Below are 24222 nucleotides of genomic sequence, written 5' to 3'. Positions count from 1 at the left end.
ATTTTTTAATATAATAGACATTGTTAATTAACTATACACATATTGTTAGATTTCGGCAGTAACCAAGCGATTGTCTATAAGTTCAACAAAATTTCAGACTTTTCTAGTATTTTATAACCACATCATTGGGAATGTATTAGTGAGCTTTCTTTCATTATAACAATTATCTGGGAAAAGCAACTTATAAAGACAAAAGCTTTATTTTAGCTCTTGGGTTTGGAATTTACATTCTGTGGAGAGATGGACAGAATATCATGGTGAGGGTAAATGGCAAAGCAAAACTATCCACCTTATTTTATTGAATTTTTCATGGCCAAGAAACAAGGGAAAGGAAGACCAAGGGCCAGGAGCACTCATTCTCTTCTAGGCCATGTTCCAGTTTCTTAGCTTCCACCCACTAACTTGTACTACACCTTCTCATAGCTCTTGCTGGTAGTAACACATGCTGTGCCCACATCCTCATCACATGGCCATTGCAGGATTGAGTGCTAGAAAGCAAATGGCATTCTAGCTCATGCTAAATACCCCAGGCTCCTGCTCACACCACAGGCTGCTCCTGCTGATCTCAACTTAGCAGTGCTGATGTCTGCAACTAAAGTAAAAGGGTAAGTGCTGAGAGTTTGTGACCTAAACATGTGTGCCTTTCTGTCTTCTGAGCCATCATTCAGTCATGCAACATGCTGTGTTCTCCATATTGCCTGGTTACTGGGAGTAAAAGGATGCCCAAGACATGGAGCGAGTGGGAGGTGGAAGGAAGTATGCTGGCAAGCAAATGCAGATAGACTCTGCTAAAGTGGGCAAAAGTACAAGCTGTTCCTCAGAAGAGATGACAGGAGATCAAAATGCAAATTGGCGGCAAGTTGAACACAAAGCTTCCATTCTGCTTTTATCAAGACACAATTTGTGCTTTCCAAAGGTCACCCTCATGCCTTTCTTCTGTTTCTTTTATGACTCAGAACTAGGATTCCGTTTATTAAGATTTGGATTTCTGACATCTCCTTGAAGTCCTTCCCTCAATTTCCTCCTACCAGGTAGAAAATGTTCCAGTGAGCATGTTGCAACAAGTTGTCCACAAACTGAGTCTTCCCACTGTAACCAGGAAAAATACTGATTGAGCAGAAAGACATTAGGAATTTCTGTACATTCATTTAGATGATTTCTAATATTTGTGTTTTTGTGCATAAGATAGTTATTTAGAGTTAGAATATAGGCTATACCTCCTAGAAAGATGTCATCATAAAATTTATACTATTCAAGTTTGTTTATTTATTAGCTTATTAAGCCATCTTACTGATTTGTACTGAATAGTGGAGAAAGTATACACTGGACATAATATGATTTTGTGAATTGTAATGTGATGTCAGTAATAACAGAGTCGGTGTCACAGTCCTTGGCATTTACAGTTTGCTTACTGATCTTCCTTTGGCTGGATTGAGGCTTGCAGACAGACTCCTGTCCTTGATGTCTATCTTCTCATCTTGATCAGAGTTCCATGCAGAAGTTTAGAGAGGTTCCATCCATCTTTTGCTCATAGATTTCATCAAACCTCTCATTCTGGGCCACAGTAAAGTGGTTTTTCCAATCACCCACAATTCCTAAAGGACAAAGGCCAGACAAAAGCATCAGTGTGTGGTTGACAGACTGTATCCCTGACTGGAGTGTGCAGTACCCACATTGGTGCTGTCCTGACAGGAGCTCAATTCCTCACCACTTTACCTCTCCTGAATGAGAAGGGGGTTTAGTTGTCTTTGTGCTGGGGCGCTGGCATCTAAATAAAATCAATCAATTCAATGTGACCCAGAATCTTGGCTCTACTGTGCTACACACACATATTAGGTAGTAACAATTATGAAAATGAAGGAATGGTAGACATATAGCCATACAAGGAGATCTTAAGATGTTATACTGGCCAGAGATCTGGGGCATAAGAAAATACATATTGTGACACTCCAAGTATATGCCACCTAAGAACAAACAAAACCAACTTACAGTGAGAAATGGGAATATTTTCTTCTGAAGGAAAGATTGCCTGCAAAGGATATGGCAGGATATCAACCAAGCTGATGGAATTCTTTTTACTTTGATCACTTAGTTTTATTTGTTTGTAAGAATGTATTGAACTGCATCGTTTATTTCTATGAATTGTTTTTAGTAAATTATGTTATTGGAACGAGATTCTATTTTTATTATTTTAAATAATTTTAGAGAGATAATCACTGTAACACTTGTGATTCTTAAAGAAAATTGTCCAACTTGATGAACAAGAAATGTTCATTGTAGCATTAATCATAAAAATATGGACACAATATCTATAATAAGAGAAATACTTGGAAGAATAACAGGATATCCATGAGTCCTGTATAGATAGTCATGCGTAGAGATCAGTATTTCTTTTCCTGGAGGGATAGCTCATATTCTGGTAAGCAAAAGTATGTAAGGTAATCACGGTTTGTGTTAGTGAACAGGTTTCTGTCATGGTATTCTTAGTTGTGTTTTTATGGCCAAAGCAAGCAAGCAAAGAAGCAAACACAAGTGAGTGCAGAGAAGAGTGGACATGGATAGACTGGGAAAAAGGGTGCTTCTCAAACCTTACCAAAGTCTAAGAGAGAAAAGAGGGAATACTGCAAGGGCAATGGATTAACTCATGTGCTGAAAGTAAAAGAAAAAAAGTTCTGCAGCTGTTTATAAAACCTAGTCCTGGTTGCATAGCAGTGGAAAAAAGTGCAGATGTTAATGAGACAGTGGGATGGGTTTCATTCTGTATCTACCTTTTTGGAAAGTGGGTTTACTGAGGATCTGTGTGAAATCATCGAACTGTTGAGTTTTAGAAAGTTATTGAGTATACTAACTTTAAAAAATAACATTCCCCACTTAAAAGTGAATCACCAGGGATAATCAGATTTTTTTTTTCAAAATCTAGGAAGCATTAAGGGCCTGGGTCTCAGTAATACATGCTGAAAGTCCTGAAAGTGTCATGAGTCATGATTTGGAGACAGAATCAAACTAGATGTCAGCTCTGATGAGTCTAACCGCAGGCAGGGATCCCAAGGAGGTGTGCACCAAGGGGAGTCTGTCTTAGTTATCTGTAAGACTTGCTTTGTAGAGCTTCTTGTACACTAGGAACAAATCTCTAGCTTTCTTAGAATCACAATATGTGGATTGGAGAGGGACTGCCTCAGAATTAGAGATAAATAAGCCCCACAGACCTTTTCTCATGAAAGGGGAAATGGACTGGTCCATGATAGTCTTGGGGATTGTGGAAAAATTTGTCAAAGGATTGTCTTTCATTTTCTCAAACGATGTCTCCAGGACTATTTTATTCACGACCTCTTCATCCAAATTCTTGCCCATGAACTGCATTACCTTCTGGATTTCACGCTTTGGGTCCTGTGAGTGAGGGTAGCATTAGTTGGACTGGAAAAGAGTTTTCACACTATCACATTTATCCAGACATCCCTGTCAGAACCACATTCCTAAAGCAGCTTCCCTGTCCCTGATGCTGAAGAAGTAATTTACTTACCCTCTTCATGTCTTCATAGAAGAGGAAGAGAATCTGGTATCTGTCTCGAATTTCCCACCATCCTTTCACATGGTCAAACCAAGATCCCCAACTTACTGTGAAAAACAAGAATTGTTTTCATGGACACAAATATTCCAAGTCAGGAAAGTTTGACTTTCCTTTTTTCTTTTACTTTCTCTCTCTCTTTCTCTCTCTCTCTTTCTTTCTTTCTTTCTTTCTTTGTCTCTGTCTCTGTCTCTGTCTCTGTCTCTCTCTCTCTCTCTTTCTTTCTTTCTTTCTTTCTTTTTTTCTTTTTTCTGGCTTCAGGTACATCAGAGAAGGAAAAATTCTGTATTAGATATTTCCCAGCATCACTGAGCTGCTCGATTCTGAGGTCACGTAGTTTCTGTCAGTATTGGGGGCTTTTCTTTAATATGAGAATTAAAGTGGCTTCATATTGATCATGCACAATCACTTGCACCCTGATATTATGACAGGGTCACACAGGCTGAGGAAAGTCTATAGGTCAGGAATCCCCGAATAGAGGCCAGGATAGGAGGCACAGGAAACTCTGGGGGATCAACTGTCAGGGGTTGTTCTCTCAGCTCAGCCTAATCGGGGTAAAACCACAGAGGGACAATGCATTTTTATTTACCTTTTCCATTGATGAAGGTTTCAAAATACTCATTCCAGGTGCCTGGATTGGGGAGCACCTGGCACATTCTGTAGAAGTGTTGGTAGGAAACCATGCATCTTTGGCGTTTCGAGCCACATAAAGGTACTTTGGAGAAGAAGAGAGGTGAGTTAAAGGAACACAAATATTGGAACTCCCTAGTTCTCCCTCTGGGTGAGTCCTTTTGGGGAATGCTCAGCTCTCCTGCCCTAGCACTGAGACTCAGCCTAGAGCAATGTCACCAATTATGATACTCCCAGCCCAGCCCTAACTCATTAAAATTTATCTCAATTCTTGATTTCCCTTTTGTTATCAGGGGCAAACTCTTCCTCTACATACTCTGAATCAACTACAGAGCCACTGAGCCTTCCAGAAACCTCAGCCTGATTTCTGAGAAAGCAATTGCTCCACCTGCTGTTTTGACGTGGAGCAGCACCGTGGATCCTACTTGATATGAGCACACACTTTCTTCCATGATGATCACTTTAAAATCTGTGTGTTTCTACACAGAATAAGCAAACACTAGGTGCATTTCAATAAGGACCCTGTTGGGAGACTTTGTTATCTTGCCCTTGTATTCTCCAAGTCAAAATGCTGCTGTGCACCAATGGAAAGAATTTTCTAAAGTGTCAGATTATTTATTTATTTTTTAATTTAATTCTTGCACTTTGTACTCAGGCTCTTTCACCTCAGTATTGACTGACATTTTAGGAGTTTCATCTTTCCTTTTCAGGGATGTGCTTTCCAGCCACATGGCATAACTCTCACCTTTCCTCAGCCCTCATTCATCCCTTTCCATGTCCATACATTTCTCTATTCAGATGCACACAGTCTGAGGGTTAGGCTCGTTCTGGTTTTTAATTTTGTGTTGTATATATAAATCGTTAAATATGTATATATAATATATAATGTATATAATATATAATGATATATACATATATGTGTAAGCAATTATAAAACACCATTGCTTTATTTGATGATTCAACCTAAAGTCACATATACTTTCTTTATGTGATATTTGATACAATGATTTATTTGGTACAGCATTAACATTTTCTTTTTTTGTCATTTTTTTTGTTTGTTTTTTTATTTATTTGTTTTTTTAACTTGAGTATTTATTTACATTTGGAGTGTTATTCCCTTTCCCGGTTTACGGGCCAACGTCCCCCTAATCCCTCCCCCTCCCCTTCTTTATGGGTGTTCCCCTCCGCATCCTCCCACCATTGCCGCCCTCCCTCCAGTAATCACGTTCACTGGGCGTTCAGTCTTAGCAGGATCCAGGGCTTCCCCTTACACTGATGATCTTACTAGGGTATTCAATGCTATCTATGAGGTCAGAGTCCAGGGTCAGTCCATGTATAGTCTTTAGGTAGTGGCTTAGTCCCTGGAAGCTCTGGTTGCTTGGCATTGTTGTTCATATGGTGTATCGATACCCTTCAAGCTTTCCAGTTCTTTCTCTGATTTCTTCAATGAAGGTCCTATTCTCAGTTCAGTGGTTTGCTGCTGGCATTCGCCTCTGTATTGCTGTATTCTGGCTGTGTTTCTCAGAGGAGATCTACATCCAGCTCCTGTCTGCCTGCACTTCTTTGCTTCATCCATCTTGTCTAATTGGGTGGCTGTATATGTATGGGCCACATGTGTGGCAGGCTCTGAATGGGTGTTCCTCTGTTTCTGTTTTAATCTTTGCTTCTCTATTCCCTGCCAAGGATATTCTTGTTCCCCTTTCAAAGAAGGAGTGAAAATTTCACATTTTGATCACTCGTATAGAGTTTCAAGTGTTCTAGGCATCTAGGGTAATTCAAGCATTTGGGCTAATAGACACTTATCAATGAGTGCATACCATGTGTATTTTTCTGTAATTGGGTTACCTCACTCAGGATGATATTTTCCAGTTCCAACCATTTGCCTACGAATTTCATAAAGTCATTGTTTTTGATAGCTGAGTAATATTCCATTGTGTAGATGTACCACATTTTCTGTATCCATTCCTCTGTTGAAGGGCATCTGGGTTCTTTGCAGCTTCTGGCTATTATAAATAAGGCTGCTATGAACATAGTGGAGCACGTGTCTTTTTTATCTGTTGCGGCATCTTTTGGGTATATGCCCAAGAGAGGTATAGCTGGATCCTCAGGCAGTTCAATGTCCAATTTTCTGAGGAACCTCCATACTGATTTCCAGAATGGTTGTACCAGTCTGCAATCCCACCAACAATGGAGGAGTGTTCCTCTTTCTCCACATCCTCGCCAGCATTTGCTGTCACCTGAGTTTTTGATCTTAGCCTTTCTCACTGGTGTGAGGTGAAATCTCAGGGTTGTTTTGATTTCCATTTCCCTTATAACTAAAGATGTTGAACATTTCTTTAGGTGTTTCTCAGCCATTCAGCGTTCCTCAGCTGTGAATTCTTTGTTTAGCTCTGAACCCTATTTTTTAATAGGGTTATTTGTCTCCCTGCGGTCTAACTTCTTGAGTTCTTTGTATATTTTGGATATAAGGCCTCTATCTGTTGTAGGATTGGTAAAGATCTTTTCCCAATCTGTTGGTTGCCGTTTTGTCCTAACCACAGTGTCCTTTGCCTTACAGAGCTTTGCAGTTTTATGAGATCCCAGTTGTCGATTCTTGATCTTAGAGCGTAAGCCACTGGTGTTTTGTTCAGGAAATTTTTTCCAGTGCACATGTGTTCCAGATGCTTCCCTAGTTTTTCTTCTATTAGTTTGAGTGTATCTGGTTTGATGTGGAGGTCCTTGATCCACTTGGACTTAAGCTTTGTACAGGGTGATAAGCATGGATTGATCTGCATTCTTCTCCATGTTGACCTCCAGTTGAACCAGCACCATTTGCGGAAAATGCTATCTTTTTTCCATTGGCTGCTTTTGGCTCCTTTATCAAAAATCAAGTGCCCATAGGTGTGTGGGTTCATTTCTGGGTCTTCAATTCTGTTCCATTGGTCTATCTGTTTGTCTCTGTACCAATACCATGCAGTTTTTATCACTATTGCTCTGTAATACTGCTTGAGTTCAGGGATAGTGATTCCCCCTGAAGTCCTTTTATTGTTGAGGATAGTTTTAGCTATCCTGGGTTTTTTCTTATTCCAGAAGAATTTGCAAATTGTTCTGTCTAACTCTTTGAAGAAATGGATTGGTATTTTAGTGGGGATTGCATTGAATCTGTAGATCGCTTTTGGTAAAATGGCCATTTTTACTATATTAGTCCTGCCAATCCATGAGCATGGGAGACCTTTCCATCTTCTGAGGTCTTCTTCAATTTCTTTCTTCAGAGTCTTGAAGTTCTTATTGTACAGATCTTTTACTTGCTTGGTTAAAGTCACACTGAGGTACTTTATATTATTTGGGTCTATTATGAAGGGTGTCGTTTCCCTAATTTCTTTCTCGGCTTGTTTCTCTTTTGTGTAGAGGAAGGCTACTGATTTATTTCAGTTAATTTTATACCCAGCCACTATGCTGAAGTTGTCTATCAGCTTCAGTAGTTCTCTGGTGGAACTTTTGGGATCACTTAAATATACTATCATATCATCTGCAAATAGTGATATTTTGACTTCTTCTTTTCTGATCTCTATCCCCTTGACCTCCTTTTGTTTTCTGATAGCTCTGATATTTTGACTTCTAATTTTCCGATCTGTATCCCCTTGACCTCCTTTTGTTTTCTGATAGCTCTGGCTAGAACTTCAAGTACTATATTGAATAAGTAGGGAGAGAGTGGGCAACCTTGTCTAGTCCCTGATTTTAGTGGGACTGCTTCAAGTTTCTCTCCATTTAGTTTAATGTTAGCAACTGGTTTGCTGTATATGGCTTTTACTATGTTTAGGTATGGGCCTTGAATTCCTATTCTTTCCAGGACTTTTATCATGAAAGGGTGTGGAATTTTGTCAAATGCTTTCTCAGCATCTAATGAAATGATCATGTGCTTTTGTTCTTTCAGTTTGTTTATATAATGGATCACGTTGAAAAAATCATGGTGGTTGAAAGTTCCACCAGAGAACTACTGAAGCTGATAGACAACTTCAGCATAGTGGCTGGGTATAAAATTAACTGAAATAAATCAGTTTTCTGTATATTAAACCATCCCTGCATGCCTAGGATGAAGCCAACTTGATCATGATGGGTGATTGTTTTGATGTGCTATTGGATTCGGTTTGCCAGAATTTTATTGAGTATTTTTACGTCGATATTCATAAGGGAAATTGGTCTGAAGTTCTCTTTCTTTGTTGGGTCTTTGTGTGGTTTAGGTATAAGAGTAATTGTGGCTTCATAGAAGGAATTTGGTAGTGCTCCATCTGTTTCAATTTTGTGGAATAGTTTGGATAATAATGGTACGGGGTCTTCTATGAAGGTCTGATAGAATTCTGCACTAAACTCGTCTGGATCTGGGCTCTTTTTGGTTGGGAGACCTTTAATGACTGCTTCTATTTCCTTAGGAGTTATGGGGTTGTTTAACTGGTTTATCTGTTCCTGATTTAACTTCGGTACGTGGTATCTGTCTAGGAAATTGTCCATATCCTGCAGATTTTCAAGTTTTGTTGAATATAAGCTTTTATAGTAAGATCTGATGATTTTTTGAATTTCCTCTGAATCTGTAGTTATGTCTCCCTTTTCATTTCTGATTTTGTTAATTTGGGCACACTCTCTGTGTCCTCTCATTAGTCTGGCTAATGGTTTATCAATCTTGTTGATTTTCTCAAAGAACCAACTTTCGGTACTGTTGATTCTTTCTATGGTCCTTTTTGTTTCTACTTGGTTGATTTCAGCTCTGAGTTTGATTATTTCCTGCTTTCTACACCTCCTGGGTGTATTTGCTTCTTTGTGTTCTAGAGCTTTTAGGTGTGATGTCAAGCTGGTGACATATGCTCTTTCCTGTTTCTTTCTGCAGGCACTCAGAGGTATGAGTTTTCCTCTTAGCACAGCTTTCATTTTGTCCCATAAGTTTGGGTATGTTGTACCTTCATTTGCATTAAATTCTAAGAAGTCTTTAATATCTTTCTTTACTTCTTCCTTGACCAGGTTATCGTTGAGTAGAGCATTGTTCAACTTCCACGTATATGTGGGCGTTCTTCCCTTTTTGTTATTGAAGACCAGCTTTAGGCCGTGATGGTCTGATAGCTCGCATGGGATGATTTCTATCTTTCTGTACCTGTTGAGGCCCGTTTTTTGACCAATTATATGGTCAATTTTGGAGAAAGTACCATGAGGAGCTGAGAAGAAGGTATATACTTTTCCTTTAGGATAGAATGTTCTATAAATATCTGTTAAGTCCATTTGGTTCGTGACTTCTCTTAGTCTGTCTTCGTCTCTGTTTAATTTCTGTTTCCATGATCTGTCCATTGATGGGAGTGGGGTGTTGAAATCTCCTACTATTATTGTGTGAGGTGCAATGTGTGTTTTGAGCTTTAGTAAGGTTTCTTTTACGTATGTAGGTGCCCTTGTATTTGGGGCATAGATATTTAGGATTGAGAGTTCATCTTGGTGGATTTTTCCTTTGATGAACATGAAGTGTCCTTCCTTATCTTTTTTGATGACTTTTAGTTGAAAATTGATTTTATTTGATATTAGAATGGCTACTCCAGCGTGCTTCTTCTGACCATTTGCTCAGCAAGTTGTTTTCCAGCCTTTCACTCTGAGGTAGTGTCTGTCTTTGTCTCTGAGGTGTGTTTCTTGTAGGCAGCAGAATGCAGGGTCCTTGTTGCGTATCCAGTTTGTTAATCTATGTCTTTTTATTGGGGAGATGAGTCCATTGATGTTGAGAGATATTAAGGAATAGTGATTATTGCTTCCTGTTATATTCATATTTGGATATGAGGTTATGTTTGTGTGCTTTTTCTTCTCTTTGTTTCATTGCCAAGGCGATTAGTTTCTTGCTTCTTCTAGGGTGTAGCTTGCCTCCTTATGTTGGGTTTTACCATTAATTATCATTTTTAGTGCTGGATTTGTAGAAAGATATTGTTTAAATTTGGTTTTGTCATGGAATATCTTGGTTTCTCCATCTATGTTTTGCTGGATACAGTAACCTGGGCTGCCATTTGTGTTCTCTTAGGGTCTGTATGACATCTGTCCAGGATCTTCAGGCTTTCATAGTTTCTGGAGAAAAGTCTGGTATGATTCTGATAGGTCTGCCTTTATATGTTACTTGACCTTTTTCCCTTACTGCTTTTAATATTCTTTCTTTATTTTGTGCGTTTGGTGTTTTGACTATTATGTGACGGGAGGAGTTTCTTTTCTGGTCCAATGTATTTGGAGTTCTGTAGGCTTCTTGTATGCTTATGGGTATCTCCTTCTTTAGGTTAGGGAAGTTTTCTTCTATGATTTTGTTGTAGATATTTACTGGTCCTTTAAGTTGGGAGTCTTCACTCTCTTCTACAACTATTATCCTTAGGTTTGATCTTCTCATTGAGTCCTGGATTTCCTCTTTGTTTTGGACCAGTAGCTTTTTCTGCTTTACATTATCTTTGACAGTTGAGTCAATGATTTCTATGGAATCTTCTGCTCCTGAGATTCTCTCTTCCATCTCTTGTATTCTGTTGGTGAAGCTTGTATCTACAGCTCCTTGTCTCTTCTTTTGGTTTTCTATATCCGGGGTTGTTTACATGTGTTCTTTCTTGATTGCTTCTATTTCCATTTTTAATTCCTTCAACTGTTTGATTGTGTTTTCCTGGAATTCTTTCAGGGATTTTTGTGATTCCTCTCTGTAGGCTTCTACTTGTTTCTTTATGTTTTCCTGTGTTTCTCTAAGGGAGTTCTTCACATCTTTCTTGAAGTCCTCCAGCATCATGATCAAATATGATTTTGAAACTAGATCTTGCTTTTCTGGCGTGTTTGGATATTCAGTGTTTGCTTTGGTGGAAGAATTGGGCTCTGATGATGCCATGTAGTCTTGGTTTCTGTTCCTTGGGTTCGTGCGCTTGCCTCTCACCATCAGATTATCTCTGGTGTTACTTTGTTCTGCTATTTCTGACAGTGGCTAGACTGTTCTATAATACTGTGTTTCAGGGGTATTGTAGACCTGTTTTCCTGTTTTCTTTCAGTCAGTTATGGGAACAGAGTGTTCTACTTTCGGGCGTGTAGTTTTTCCTATCTACAGGTCTTTAGCTGTTCCTGTGGGCCTGTGTCCTGAGTTCACTAGGGAGGTCGCTTGGAGTAGGAAGGTTGGTCTTACCTGTGGTGCTGAGGCTCAAGTTTGCTTGTGGGGTGCTGCCTACGAGCTCTCCGTGGGGGAGCAACTAGGAAGTTCTGTGCTGCCCTTTCCAGGAGCTTCCGTGCACCAGGGTTCCAGATGGCGTTTGGTGTTTTCCTCTGGAATCAGTAATGTGTGCAGAGTGCAGTCTCTTCTGGTTTCCCAGGCTTGTCTGCCTCTCTGAAAGTTTAGCTCTCCCTCCCACAGGATTTGGGTGTAGAGAACTGTTTATCTGGTCGGTCCCTTCAGGTTCTGGGGGTGTCTCAGACGCTCTTGACCCGCTGCTGCTGTGCCCTTATCCAAGGGAACCCAGAGGTCATATACAGTTTCCTCTTGGGCCAGGGATGTGGGCAGGGTTGGGCAATGTTGGTGGTCTCTTCTGCTCTGCAGTCTCAGGAGTGCCTACCTGTCCAGGCGGTGAAGTCTCTCTCCCACGGGGTTTGGGAGCAGCCGCATTAACATTTTCTTATTTTTGCATATAACAGGTTTGTCAGAAGTTTTTAGGAGCCAACTTGAACTGTTCTTTAGCAGACACCCTCATGAAGGTCTCTTTCCTTATGTATGTTGTATGTATGTATGTATGTATGTATGTATGTATGTATGTTGTAATGTATGATCATGATCACAGTAGTAATCTGGGGATCTGAGCTGAGATGACTCTTCAGATAAGATCATGTGTATTTCTGTTAGATATACTGGTGTTTCTGGTACTGGGGTCATCTTATGCTGATTTGTAAGAGCTTATAGTCCAGGGTAAGAATAGGGAATTAATCTTTAAAACCTTTGACAGATGACACAAGACTACCCAGAAGTTGCCTACAGTCTTCTTTACCACCTACAATGTATACTATATTGGTAAATTTCCTTCTGTTGTTTGAATTCACTGAGAAGCTGGCTTCAGAAGTTGGGTTACTCCATACGCACTTCAACACCAAATATATTTTTCTAAGTGTACACCAAGATCCCTTATCTGGGGAGAGACTACTCCATGAACTCTGTGACAAGGAGGGAAGAGAAGAGCAAAATATCCCAAGTAAAAAACCAGTTACTGAGAACATCTGGAAGGTGAACTCTTTTGTAAAGGTGTTACTTTGTTTAGCCCATTGGGAAAGAGATACTAGAAGATCAGCTCTTGGAAACCTTAGCCATAGAGAGAAACCTCAGTGTGAAACTCCAGCTGATGCTTGAATTTCCTCAGTTTCTTGAAAATGGTGTGAGCACAGGATCTCCTGATGTTATCTCTTTCCTACCTGTCCTTTACTTGGAGGAATATTCTGATCAGCCTGGGTATTTTATGAGTAAATTGACTGGCTATCCCAATGGAGATTCATCAGTAGTTTTTGCTAGATGTTTGTGAGTCCTCCCTTTGTAATATTATCTTTCTACTGTGATTTGTTCCTTGACCTGGAAGCCTTGCCCAGGGACACTCTATGCTCTGCCTGAGAATCTCTGTGCTGGGAACAACAAGTGTCAGTTTCAAGAGGGCTTGTCCAGGCAATTTCTGCTTGAGGACCTGATTTGTTGTTTGTTATCTCTCTCTCTCTCTCTCTCTCTCTCTCTCTCTCTCTCTCTCTCTCCCTCCCTCCCTCGCTCCCTCCCCACCCCCCCCCTCTCTCTCTCCACCCTTCCATTTGCCTGCTGCTTTCTATTTGTTCATTTTCTTTGGCTTGTTTTATATACTTAATAACCTCACTCATTCAAAACTGAAAATACACCCATTGAAGACGGTTCTCAGTACCACAGAGCTCAACTCCTCCACCTACATATACATGGAAGATGATGACCCATGATTCCTATGCTCTCTCCTCATTCTCTTATCTCCTTGTGTTCATGTTCTGTTTCAATCCCTGTGCAAACATTAAAGCTAATGTTGCTGAATTATCCAGGGGATCAAATACCACTGCACAGGTCCATGATAATTATGCTTTTCTTAATTTTATTTCAGTTATATTTTTTTGTAACTTGGGAATTTCCTCAGCTTATTTGATCTCAGATAATATCAAGAGGTATTCCTCAGTGATTTCATGATAGCTGGTCTCAGTAATGCCAGGAATAGAATTGGCATTCCTCACCCACCTTTACAGACAATACAAGTCATTTGATTGTAGGAACTCCACCAATATTTCTGCTATCTATAAATAGTTTAGTCCTTTCAAAACAATCCTTAAAGCTTAAATTATGTGATGGTTTTATTTTTTTTTCCATTTTTTTTTATTAACTTGAGTATTTCTTATATACATTTCGAGTGTTATTCCCTTTCCCGGTTTCCGGGCAAACATCCCCCTCCCCCCTCCCCTTCCTTATGGGTGTTCCCCTCCCAACCCTCCCACCATTGCCGCCCTCCCCCCATAGACTAGTTCACTGGGGGTTCAGTCTTAGCAGGACCCAGGGCTTCCCCTTCCACTGGTGCTCTTACTAGGATATTCATTGCTACCTATGGGGTCAGAGTCCAGGGTCAGTCCATGTATAGTCTTTAGGTAGTGGCTTAGTCCCTGGAAGCTCTGGTTGCTTGGCATTGTTGTACTTTTGGGGTCTCGAGCCCCTTCAAGCTCTTCCAGTTCTTTCTCTGATTCCTTCAATAGGGGACCTATTCTCAGTTCAGTGGTTTGCTGCTGGCATTCGCCTCTGTATTTGCTGTATTCTGGCTGTGTCTCTCAGGAGCGATCTACATCCGGCTCCTGTCGGTCTGCACTTCTTTGCTTCATCCATCTAGTCCAATTGGGTGGCTGTATATGTATGGGCCAAATGTGGGACAGGCTCTGAATGGGTGTTCCTTCAGTCTCTGTTTTAATCTTTGCCTCTCCCTTCCCTGCCAAGGGTATTCTTTTTCCTCATTTAAAGAAGGAGTGAAGCATTCACATTTTGATCATCCGTCTTGAGTTTCGTTTGTTCTAGGGATCTAGGGTAATTCAAGCATTTGGGCTAATAGCCACTTATCAATGAGTGCATACCATGTATGTCTTTCTGTGATTGGGTTAGTTCACTCAGGATGATATTTTCCAGTTCCAACCATTTGTCTACGAATTTCATAAACTCGTTGTTTTTGATAGCTGAGTAGTATTCTATTGTGTAGATGTACCACATTTTCTGTATCCATTCCTCTGTTGAAGGGCATCTGGGTTCTTTCCATTTTCTGGCTATTATAAATAAGGCTGCGATGAACATAGTGGAGCACGTGTCTCTTTTATATGTTGAGGCATCTTTTGGGTATATGCCCAAGAGAGGTATAGCTGGATCCTCAGGCAGTTCAATGTCCAATTTTCTGAGGAACCTCCAGACTGATTTCCAGAATGGTTTTACCAGTCTGCAATCCCACCAACAATGGAGGAGTGTTCCTCTTTCTCCACAACCTCGCCAGCATCTGCTGTCACCTGAGTTTTTGATCTTAGCCAATCGCACTGGTGTGAGGTGAAATCTCAGGGTTATTTTGATTTGCATTTCCCTTATGACTAAAGATGTTGAACATTTCTTTAGGTATTTCTCAGCCATTCGGCATTCCTCAGCTGTGAATTCTTTGTTTAGCTCTGAACCCCATTTTTTAATAGGGTTATTTGTTTCCCTGCGGTCTAACTTCTTGAGTTCTTTGTATATTTTGGATATAAGGCCTCTATCTGTTGTAGGGTTGGTAAAGATCTTTTCCCAATCTGTTGGTTGCCGTTTTGTCCTAACCACAGTGTCCTTTGCCTTACAGAAGCTTTGCAGTTTTATGAGATCCCATTTGTCAATTCTTGATCTTAGAGCATAAGCCATTGGTGTTTTGTTCAGGAAATTTTTTCCAGTGCCCATGTGTTCCAGATGCTTCCCTAGTTTTTCTTCTATTAGTTTGAGTGTGTCTGGTTTGATGTGGAGGTCCTTGATCCACTTCGACTTAAGCTTTGTACAGGGTGATAAGCATGGATCGATCTGCATTCTTCTACATGTTGCCCTCCAGTTGAACCAGCACCATTTGCTGAAAATGCTATCTTTTTTCCATTGGATGGTTTTGGCTCCTTTGTCAAAAATCAAGTGACCATAGGTGTGTGGGTTCATTTCTGGGTCTTCAATTCTATTCCATTGGTCTATCTGTCTGTCTCTGTACCAATACCATGCAGTTTTTATCACTATTGCTCTGTAATACTGCTTGAGTTCAGGGATAGTGATTCCCCCTGAAGTCCTTTTATTGTTGAGGATAGCTTTAGCTATCCTGGGTTTTTTGTTATTCCAGATGAATTTGCAAATTGTTCTGTCTAACTCTTTGAAGAATTGGATTGGTATTTTGATGGGGATTGCATTGAATCTGTAGATTGCTTTTGGTAAAATGGCCATTTTTACTATATTAATCCTTAAGTGATCCCAAAAGTTCCACCAGAGAACTACTAAAGCTGATAAACAACTTCAGCAAAGTGGCTGGGTATAAAATTAACTCAAATAAATCAGTTGCCTTCCTCTATACAAAAGAGAAACAAGCCGAGAAAGAAATTAGGGAAACGACACCCTTCATAATAGACCCAAATAATATAAAGTACCTCGGTGTGACTTTAACCAAGCAAGTAAAAGATCTGTACAATAAGAACTTCAAGACACTGAAGAAAGAAATTGAAGAAGACCTCAGAAGATGGAAAGATCTCCCATGCTCATGGATTGGCAGGATTAATATAGTAAAAGTGATGGTTTTATTTACATTGATGCATTGCCTGCTTGTATGATCATGACCCATGTGCAAGCAGTACCCATACAAACCAGAAGAGGGCATCATATCCCCTAGTACTGAAGTTACAGACAGTTGTGAGCTAGTATCTGAACCTTTGTCCTCTGGAAGAACAGTCAATACTCTTAAGCACTGAGCCCATTTCTCTAGTCCCTTTTTATCTTTCTTTCACTATTTCCATTTAAAAAAGAAAAAGATTATTCTTAGAAAAGCCATTGCCTCATCCTTGAATCTCAGCTCCCTTCACTGCACGATTACTGTACCCTTGGCATACTCCTTGGTATACCCATGGTATACTCCTACCATGGTCCAACACTCTCAATGTGTCAGGAACATAATAGACAAGACACTGGGACACATGACATAATCCTAGAAAGAGTGAAAGCAGCCTGGAGGCTTCTGAGGCTCCATCCAAGCCTCCTCTGCAGCTCCACTGGGATTTACCCTTTGAACATCAGTCCTTTGCACTTGATCTGCTCAGTCTTCTTTGTGCTCCACTCCATAAGCCCTCCTATAGCCTACAGTCTATGGTTCCCTTTCCCCACTCCCAGTCTGCTTCACTGAAGAACACATGATCCCCAATACCTCAGTCTGCCCTCGGCCTTCACATCACATTTGAAAGACTCTGGGGAACCACTCTACTAAATCTAGCATGGTGTTTGACTTTACTGCACAGTATTAGGTCTCAGAGGTTCAGGGTACTGCTAAGGAAGCTATACTCACTCAGGCTGTGAAGGCCTGAGGCTCTGGGCTCCCTGCTCCAGTCCCGATAGGAACTGCTACTGTCTTACCTTACAGTTGTTTGTCCAGAAAGACGGTGGCAGTAGCTGAGTGGGAAGATGGGTCCTTAATATCCTTGGAGCTGGCATCGCATTGGCTTTGTCCACACCTGTAACACAATTCAGGAGATGATTGCACAGTCTGCTCAGCACATGAGAACATCCACTTCAGGCTGCCCACTCTCTCCCTACTTATTCAATATAGTTCTTGAGTTCTAGCCAGAGCAATCAGACAACAAAAGGAGATCAAGGGGATACAGATCGGAAAAGAAGAAGTCAAAATATCACTATTTGCAGATGATATGATAGTTTATTTAAGTGATCCCAAAAGTTCCACCAGAGAACTACTAAAGCTGATAAACAACTTCAGCAAAGTGGCTGGGTATAAAATTAACTCAAATAAAGCAGTAGCCTTCCTCTACACAAAAGAGAACAAGCCGAGAAAGAAATTAGGGAAACGACACCCTTCATAATAGACCCAAATAATATAAAGTACCTCGGTGTGACTTTAACCAAGCAGGTAAAAGATTTGTACAATAAGAACTTCAAGACACTGAAGAAAGAAACTGAAGAAGACCTCAGAAGATGGAAAGATCTCCCATGCTCATGGATTGGCAGGATTAATATTGTAAAAATGGCCATTTTACCAAAAGTGATCTACAGATTCAGTGCAATCCCCATCAAAATACCAATCCAATTCTTCAAAGAGTTAGACAGAACAACATGCAAATTCATCTGGGATAACAAAAAACCCAAGATAGCTAAAACTATCCTCAACAATAAAAGGACTTCAGGGGGAATCACTGTCCCTGAACTCAAGCAGTATTACAGAACAATAGTGATAAAAACTGCATGGTATTGGTACAGAGACAGACAGATAGAACAATGGAACAGAATTGAAGACCCAGAAATGAACCCACACACCTATGGGCACTTGATTTTTGACAAAGGAGCCAAAACCATCAAATGGAAAAAAGACAGCATTTTCAGCAAATGGTGCTGGTTCAACTAGAGGTCAACATGTAGAAGAATGCAGATCGATACATGCTTATCACCCTGTACAAAGCTTAAGTCCAAGTGGATCAAGGACCTCCACATCAAACCAGACACACTCAAACTAATAGAAGAAAAACTAGGGAAGCATCTGGAACACATGGGCACTGGAAAAAATTTCCTTAACAAAACACCAATGGCTTACGCTCTAAGATCAAGAATCGACAAACGGGATCTCAAAAAACTGCAAAGGTCTCTAAGGCAAAGGACACTGTGGTTAGGACAAAACGGCAACCAACAGATTGGGAAAAGATCTTTACCAATCCTACAACAGATAGAGGCCTTATATCCAAAATATACAAAGAACTCAAGAAGTTAGACCTCAGGGAAACAAATAACCCTATTAAAAAATGGGATTCAGAGCTAATCAAAGAATTCACAGCTGAGGAATGCCGAATGGCTGAGAAACACCTAAAGAAATGTTCAACATCTTTAGTCATAAGGGAAATGCAAATCAAAACAACCCTGAGATTTCACCTCACACCAGTGAGAATGGCTAAGATCAAAAACTCAGGTGACAGCAAATGCTGGCGAGGATGTGGAGAAAGAGGAACACTCCTCCATTGTTGGTGGGATTGCATACTGGTACAACCATTCTGGAAATCAGTCTGGAGGTTCCTCAGAAAATTGGACATTGAACTGCCTGAGGATCCAGCTATACCTCTCTTGGGCATATACCCAAAAGATGCCGCCCCAACATATAAAAAAGACACGTGCTCCACTATGTTCATTGCAGCCTTATTTATAATAGTCAGAAGCTGGAAAGAACCCAGATGCCCTTCAACAGAGGAATGGATACAGAAAATGTGGTACATCTACACAATAGAATATTATTCAGCTATCAAACACAACGACTTTATGAAATTCATAGGCAAATGGTTGGAACTGGAAAATATCATCCTGAGTGAGCTAACCCAATCACAGAAAGACATACATGGTATGCACTCATTGATAAGTGGCTATTAGCCCAAATGTTTCAATTACCCTAGATGCCTAGAACAAATGAAACTCAAGACGGATGATCAAAATGTGAATGCTTCACTCCTTCTTTAAAAGGGGACCAACAATACCCTTGGCAGGGAAGAGAGAGCAAAGATTAAAACAGAGACTGAAGGAACACCCATTCAGAGCCTGCCCCACATGTGGCCCATACATATACAGCCACCCAATTAGACAAGATGGATGAAGCACAGAAGTGCAGGCTGACAGGAGCCGGATGTAGATCGCTCCTGAGAGACACAGCCAGAAAAAAAAAAGAAAATTTAGATGCCCAAACTACCAGACCCAAGGAGAACAGAAAGCCACTAATGACAACACATCCCACACCTGTGTAGCATGTTCAACTTCAATAGATGTGTCCCACACACATCACTGGAGTTCTACATTCCTACACTGGGATTATTCCTCCTCCTCCTCCTCCTCCTCCTCCTCCTCCTCCTCCTCCTCCTCCTCCTCCTCCTTTTGCTTCTGTATAGGAATTAGTCAGCCTGAGTTCATGAAACCCCCCAATTTCTCTGAGACCTATAAGAATGGACTTCCCACATTTTACCATGTTGCTTGGATTCTCATCAGTGCTCTTTCATGCTGCTGTCTATCTGTATGACCATGGGGTTAACAATTCTCCTAACAAGACTTACATCTCTAAGGAAACTCCTCTTAGTGTCCCTCTCAACACCCAAACCTGAAGTCTCTTATTGGAACCTCAAGGAATTCACTCTATCATTTTGAGGATAATGACCTGGAAGCCAAGAATAACCAAATTTGTTCTTTTGAGCCAGAGCTGATCAGAAACAGTGAGCAGACTCTTTTCACCTCCCTTCCTGTCATATCAAAAACATGTCTCTGGTTCTGTGCAGTGATGTTTCTTCTATTACATCCTTTCTGATACATGGTTTGTGATGTTTGCACTTCTATTTACAACTCTTGTAGGGACTTTCTCTGTGAATCTTTGAGACAAACTGGAGTAAGATGAAATAAAGATATTGCAGACTGTCCCTAAGGTCTTTCCTTTAATCTAGCAATCAGGCTCTTCAAATAATGGCAGTGGAGAGGTTAGAGAATTAGTCCTGCATTGCTTCAAAGATTGCATGAAATCATTCTGTTAGGCGGCACATTTGAATCTGGACTGTGATCCACAGAAAATGGTAAAGATTCTCTTATATGAATAATCTGAAAACCTGTCAAACAAGGAACAGAGATACTTTTAAAAAACTAGAATTGTGACTGATAATAAGTGGCATTTAACTATAAACATACAGCGGGAGGGCATGGTGTAAACTTACGTTCCACCTTACTTCTATGATATGAGGTCTGGAAGGTGACAAGGTATAATGCTTACTTTCCATTGTCAACTTGACTGGACTATGAACTGTATCTCTGGGTGTGTATATCCATAATGCGGTTTCCAGAAAGGTTCACCCACAGATTGGCAGCCCAATGGGAAATTAAACTAAATAGAAAAAAGTCGAGCAACACATTAGCATCTGTCTCTGCTTCTAACTATAGACTAATTGTGATGAGCTTCATGACAGATTCATAATATGTCCTGAAATTTGAACATCAAGCTTAAAAGCCCTAAAATGCTGTAAGCAAAGCTTCACAGACAATTCTGGGGAAAATTTGGAAGAGCACAGTGCCAAAAGAGTAGAGAATGGAGGCCCACTCATGAGGTTGCAGAACTGCTCTATGGAGAGATGAGCTGGAGGTTATTATATTATATTTTGGTGAAGAGTCTGGCCACATATTGCTCTTGAAGTAAGAACTTGAGTAAGGTTTATTTCACAACAATGAGGGATTATGTTTAGCAAGGAAATCTCAAGACTAGAAACTATGTATGAAAAGAAAAATGTTCAGTTAACGTCACGGGGAAAATAGCTTTTCAATTGAACAAAGTAATTGCCTCCTCGTGTGTGTGTGTGTGTGTGTGTGTGTGTGTGTGTGTGTGTGCATATGTATGTATGTGCATGTGTATGTGTGTGTATTAATATGCCTGTGTATGTGTGTGCATGTGTGTGTATGTTTGTGTGCATGTATATATGTGTATGTGTGTATATGTGTGTATGTGTGTGTGCATGCGTGTGTTTGTGTGTGTGTGTGTGTGTGTTTGTGTGTGTGTTTTGAATCATAAGACACTGTCCAGAAACCACTTGGTTATGAAAGGTAAAGTACTGAAAGCAGATGGCTGTGAGCTGCTGATGAGTAGAGTTCTGTTCCTTCCTCTATTCTGCAGTTACACATGACCAGAGCAAAGGTATAATGAGAACATTAGGCAGAATTTTGCCTTCATATGCATCTATCTTCCTTGCTGATTCACATTTGGTAGAAATACAGAAAAAAATGGATCTGGAAGGGGTGGCATATACATTTAACCCAACACTCAGGAGGCAGAAGAGGAGAATCTCAGTGAGTTCAAGGCCAGCCTAATATACAGCATGATGCTGTTCCAAATAGCAACTAGGGGGAGGGAGAGAGACAGGATAGGAAAGAAAAAGAGAAGATGAAGGGACAAGGACAGAGATTAGACAGGAGAGGAACATATATGGAATCATGGTCTCTTACCTGATGGTTGGGGTGGTCGAGCCCACTCAATAAAAGGGTGTCGGTGTTGAATGATGGTCCTCTGGCACTTCTCTACATCCCCATTCTGCTCAATCATGTCGACAATTTCTTGAATCCATGTTGTCCCTGGGAAGACCATAAAGATTGAGTTAGACGATTATTCTTCAAACATACTAATGAACGGGTGTGGATGCAGATGTTGGCTTTACCTTCTGTTCTAACAAGGATCTTGTTAGCTATAGAAGAAATACTTTGGATCTCTGGGAAAGGTAAAAGAGTAGACACAAATCTCACCTCTTCCCAAGAAAAATGAATGGTACAAGAGACTAAGCTTCAAGATCCCAGGGATAAGACATGTGAAGTAGCACCCATTGTGGGACAAAAGGAGCCAGCTTCTCATTGTAGGTAGTTCTAACTTAGGTGAGAAGTTCAGATAGCTCAGAGGATGAGGCTGGGGCTACTACTCTACCAGGTTACCTGATTTAGGGTAAGTACAGATGAGGAGGTCATCTGGCTTCGCCTTGAAGGTCTGAATCTGACTCCAGTTGTCGACAGTTGGAGCCTGCAGTGGATCCCTGCGACCTCTTTCAGTTTTGTCTGTCTGCTCAATTCTGGGGCCAGGGCCATGATGTCTCTGGGAAGAAGGTTTAGTCCCTGTGAGAAAAGATCAGAATGGAATTCTTAAAGTACTGTGATAAAGCATACACAACATGAAAATGACTCTTAAGTATCATAAGTGGATGGCTCAGTGGCATTAATAATATTCCTGCTGTTCTTTGTCTACCATCACCTTGAATCTCCTGAAAACATTTTACTTTTCTAGATGGAAGCTAGGAGCCCACTGCTGCTAAATCTCAGTGCCTGGCTACCACGACTTTCCTTTTTATCTCCTTAAACTCTAGATGCTTTAGACTAAGTTCATTTTGTCCTCTTGTGAATAGCTAATTTATTTAGTTGAATATTCTTAAGGATCGGCTGTATTGTGGCATGTCATCAGATTTTCTTCCCAATTAATGCTAACTTTTATTGCATGCCTGCTTGTAGTGTGGTTTGTTTATCCATTTCTTTGTCCATGGGCACTTGGAGTGCCTCCTTTCAACTATTGTACAATAAAAAATGTACAAATATCTAAGCTTCTACATTCATATTTTTGGGTTCATAACTCAATGCAGATATGCCATAGAGTATGTTCTCATTTTTGAGAAATTGTCATAGAACTTTCCTACAGTGGCTGTATCATTTAAGAACTCTACCAGTAGTATATAGTACTCTCTAATCACTGACATGTATCTCCCTTAAATCTCCATCCCAATAGATTTGTTTTGCTTTTCCTTCATGACTACTAATGAATATCTTCTCATGCACTTACAGTCTACTTTATGTCTTTTTTTCAGAAAGAGACACATTGTTCCACTGTTTGTTGTTGGTTGCTATACCTAGAAACTTACAAATATATGAATAGAAGGGATGAATGATCTTCTAATACTCAAGAGTAAGTGGCTATTTGAGTTTCAAAGCACATCTATCACTGCTGCTCAGAGGGATAGCAAGGTAATGTTCAGTGACTGCTACAATAGTGAGCACCACTATTTTATTTATTATAAGCAACTTGTTTTTAGTTCTTATATAATTTGAGGCCTAGAACATTAGAGGGAAAGAATATTTATGGAAAGTGTAACAGTGAATAATTGCTAGTAATTGTGTAAAGAAAACTACAATGAGTGAGAGAAACAAAGACTGTCCAGGCTGGCCAGACCAAATATCAGGATGACAGGTTCCCAGAGAAAGCTGAGTTCTCTGGAATGGATGCAGGGCTTTTAGAAAATGAAGACCCGGTTTTACTTGAAAACATTTCCAATATAAGCAGCAGCTACAGTTGTAGTATTGCAGAGAGGGTGTACTTCCCATAAAACTCTGAGATGTGATATAATCAGCTTCAGCAGAGGAAGATAAAGTATTGCCATCTCCCCTTTCTTTTCTTTTAAGGTAAGAGTAGATAGGGTCTCTACATATCCCAGGATTGCCCATTGCTCATTCTGTAGCCTTGAATGTACAATCCTCCTGCTCCAGTCTCCTTGGTTCTGAAGTGGCAAGTGTAAGCTCACTCACTTGGTTTGGAGCACTGACATTTCTAACATACCTTCTATGTTAGGTCCTTCCCTAAATTCCCCCTTCACTTTTAATCCACATCACAGGTTTAGCATAAGTAATATTCATTCCTCTAAACATAAGAAGGCTTACAAGATTCTAAATCAATGGTTTGATAAAGACCTCAGCTAGTATCTGTCTACTAATCTCATAAAACTTCTTTAAAAATTGCTTCTAAGTTACAAGTGTCCATGAAATTTAAGATGCCCATGCAATAAGTCCATATTCACAAAGAAAACTAATACAGAAATTGTTATTACTTAATGTATTTTTGTCCTTTTCTTTTTTTTCTTTGAGCCAATTGGTAAGATATAATTGCCCACCTAAACATGCAAAGCCCAGTACCATCCATCCCTTAGGAACATTAATAACAATCTGTAAATACACAGAGTGAGATCTTTACATCAGCGTCCATTGTCCTGCCAGCGCTTCTCTCTCTCTCCCTCTCCTCTTCTCTTTCTGTTCCAGTCTCCTCCTCTTCCTTCAAACTTCTCTCCCACCCATCCTTCCTTCTCCTCCAATGACAGGCCTCCTTCTATCCTGTACCTACCCCTCACCTGTATTTTACAAATTCAATGGGGAGAAGTTTCTACTGAAGTCACCTGATTCCTGAGTACATGACTAGACAGCTGTCCTTGGGGCA

At 40.3% G+C, this 24222-nt stretch overlaps 1 pseudogene across 1 annotated transcript; it reads right to left on the bottom strand.

Moving 5' to 3' along the window:
• Positions 1 to 897: 897 nt before the first annotated feature.
• On the bottom strand, positions 898 to 22078 carry LOC148003324 (sulfotransferase 1C2A-like; annotated as a pseudogene). Its single transcript, XR_015628977.1, has 7 exons — positions 21909 to 22078; positions 21432 to 21557; positions 16833 to 16930; positions 4155 to 4280; positions 3521 to 3615; positions 3207 to 3387; positions 898 to 1595 (listed from the first exon to the last, which is right to left on the bottom strand). The product of XR_015628977.1 is annotated as a sulfotransferase 1C2A-like (transcript).
• Positions 22079 to 24222: the final 2144 nt, after the last annotated feature.

The sequence above is a fragment of the Rattus norvegicus genome, chromosome 9, assembly GCF_021556685.1.
Source record: "Rattus norvegicus strain SHRSP/BbbUtx chromosome 9, alternate assembly SHRSP_T2T, whole genome shotgun sequence".
Lineage (NCBI taxonomy): Eukaryota > Metazoa > Chordata > Mammalia > Rodentia > Muridae > Rattus > Rattus norvegicus.
The sequence above is the reverse complement of the archived record's forward strand: the minus strand, read 5'-3'. Positions and strand labels throughout refer to the sequence as shown.